This window comes from Myxine glutinosa, chromosome 4, assembly GCF_964187855.1.
Source record: "Myxine glutinosa chromosome 4, kmMyxGlut1.1, whole genome shotgun sequence".
Lineage (NCBI taxonomy): Eukaryota > Metazoa > Chordata > Myxini > Myxiniformes > Myxinidae > Myxine > Myxine glutinosa.
Window position 1 is genome coordinate 196,941,782 of NC_136264.1, and position 3,019 is coordinate 196,944,800.

The following is a 3,019-nucleotide window of genomic DNA, read 5'->3' on the forward strand; positions in this document are numbered from 1 at the left end:
GGTATTAACCTTGTCCTACACCGTCCTCCACCTACACTCCAGAACTGTCTTCTCAATCAGTCGCTGTTTTGTTGAGAAAAGTCCTAAGAGCGTTCCTATCTGAACCAATGGCTTGTGATGCTCAGATCCCAGGTTCATATCCCATTTACTGTATGTATCTGTCCACTGTCTGCTAATCTATTTGTAAAAGATTATTTAAAGTCCACATGATGTCTCATATCTTCAAGATATAGCACAGAGGAGGTGTGTTTGCGATGTGGGAAGATAATGTCAATATTTTGTTGTTTTATTATGTGAAAAAATGTTTTTTAATTGTAGATAATGTGAAGAATTTGAAAAACTTCTTCACCAAAAAATTGCTTTCGGCCCACCCCCCCCCCCCCCCAAACCCCTCCAAAAATACCCTTGTGATCTCCCTGAGCCTGCACACATTTCTCATCCCCATTCCCCAATGAAATTGTCATTTTGACGGATGTTGGAGTGGCGCAGGAATGATGGGCCGAATGACTTCCTCCTGCATCTAGTTTCCTTATTTATTGTTTTATTCTCCATGTTTCTCTTTGTTGTTGTCGGTCTCAATCTGTTCAATTCAATGTTGGTATAATTGGCATGCCACCATCTTCTGGCCGTTTTATGTTGTGAAATGGCTGTTGCTCACATGTTTGTATGCTTTGTGGAACAGGCTTCAGCAGCTGAGTCACGGGCAATGAACGACTTGAATTTCAACAATTCCATCATTTATGAGACGTTTTATGGCCAACAGCAGTTCAAGATTGTGTGTTCAAGCTGCAACAATGTAAGCAAGACAACATTCCCATGCGTGTGACTGTCCTCTGAATCAAAAGGTTTTCCCCTTTCAAACTCGATCTTTGGAATACTTTTAAACTTGCTTTCAGAAAAAGTACAAATGCATGTCCATCCATAAGCTCTGAATTTTAAGCTTTATTCGTTTTATTGAAGAAGTCTCTGTCTGTCTGCCCTTCTCGGGCTGTCTGTATGTCCCTCTCGAACCATATGTCGGCCCTCTCTTGCTGTGCGTCTCTTTTTCCATCTCTGTCTTCTCACTGTCTTTCTTATTTCTTTCTCTCTCTGTTTCTCTGTATCTGTCTCTCTCTCTCTCTATCTCTCTCTCTCTCTCTCTCTCTCTCTCTCTCCCTCCCCCTCCCCCCTCCCTCTCTCCCCCCTCCCCCTCTCCCCCTCTCTCCCCTCTGTTCCCCTCTCTACCCTCTCTACCCTCTCTACCCTCTCTTCCCCCTCTCCCCCTCTCCCCCTCTCCCCCTCCCACTGTCTCTGTCTTGCTGTATATATCACTCTCTCTCTCCCCCCCCGCCCCCCGCTCCCCTCCCACTCTTTCTCACACTCTCTCTGAATTCAGTTTAGCTTGTAAAACACTCGTCCTTGAGGAAGTGATTATTCCCCCACAATTAGCATATTTTATTTTTACCTGAAATAACGCCCCCACAGGAATGCTATCTCATACACATTGACGTGCGGGTCCTTCCCTGACCCTGAGCTCATGAATCAAGTTTCCAACTCTTTCCGATCACATCCAGCAGTTCAATAATACATCGTAGTGAAAAACTCAGACACGTCATGTACTTATAAACATGTGGGGTACTCTCAGGTACGCATGGTACTCTCAGGTACGTGTGGTACCATCAGGTACGCGTAGTACTCCCAGGTACATGTAGTATTCTGAGGCACACGTGAGACTCTCAGGTACTTGGGGGGGCTCTCAGATGTTATGCAAATGAGGTATTCTGCTTCACCTTGCACACTTGATGCTCCTGAACACAACGGTGATTTCTCCATCAGAGCATCAGTTGCTCCGAGTTCCAGGTTTATGAAAGCATCCCAGGATATGGGAATCGATTCCATGGTAACTACCCCGGGCATCACAGACGTAAATGCATCTTTTTTGTTTTTCAATTTATTTAAACTTTCCCTTTTAAATCTTGTCTTCTCATTTATTGACATATTTGTATGCTTTTCTTTGACCCTGCTTTTTTAGCCTGCTTTAACCAAGGATCAATTTAGATTAAAACAATTTTAATCTTTACAACATTTGTTTCTTCCATGAATTATATTTTCTTTTTCAAATTTTTTTATTTTCTTCCATTCATAAATACGACTCCACATCCCCTTTACCTCCCCTGCACCTCAATATTGGGGTTTTTTTTTTTTCAGGCATCGATAACATTTGAACCATTCTTGTTCTTATCGCTGCCTTGGCCACAAAATCGAAGAACGCAAGATTCGCACAAGAAAAACAAGAGCATTCAGCTTACAGACTGTCTGTCATCGTTTTTCCAAAATGAGGAAGAATGGTAAGTGAATGCAGTAAATGGTGCAATATCAGGTGATGTAATGGGAACAGGTAAATTGAGACCATGCGTTGGAGCAAACATAAACAACTTTGAGGATGCCAATGCAGTGTCCTCCACACTTCTCCATCACGTGATATATTACAGCCTGAACTTCAATGTTATCATCACTTTGCCACTGCTCTTCGCTCGTTCACTCCCTTCACAATTGTGCTTGTATCTCGTCGTGCATACCAGGTTCTGTTCACATTGCAGAGCAGTGACCAAGTCGACGATACGGAGATGGCTAAGTAAGCCCCCTGAGGTGCTGAGCCTGCAACTCATTCGTTCTAACAACGTGGGTAAGAAAATCAACGCCCTGGTTGAATTCCCATTGAGGTAAGTGTCCTGGAATGATGAATCATCAACATATTGCAAGTAGGACATGGCAAGTGGCAACCCCAATCAAAACTCATCACAATAGACTTTGGCATTTGCAGCTTTGGATTAAAAGGAAGTAGGACTTATGGTCCGATGAGCCGGGGCAAAAGTGTCTGCATTTGTTTTATCCTGATCAATATGTTCAACTCATTGATCTTCATATTCTCCACGATCGACCACTCAGTATTGTCCGATGCACCTTTCTCTTGCAGTGGTCTTGAGATGGCGCCATATTGCAGCGATGCTGTGTTGAAGAGCTCAATTACAACATACGA

General features: G+C 43.3%; 1 long non-coding RNA gene across 1 annotated transcript; it reads left to right on the plus strand.

The window, feature by feature from the left end:
* The first annotated feature begins 709 nt into the window (after nt 1-709).
* On the plus strand, nt 710-2,661 carry LOC137426006 (uncharacterized). Its single transcript, XR_013623004.1, has 3 exons — nt 710-796; nt 2,188-2,327; nt 2,562-2,661. It is a non-coding gene; the product is annotated as an uncharacterized LOC137426006 (long non-coding RNA).
* The last annotated feature ends 358 nt before the right edge of the window (nt 2,662-3,019 follow it).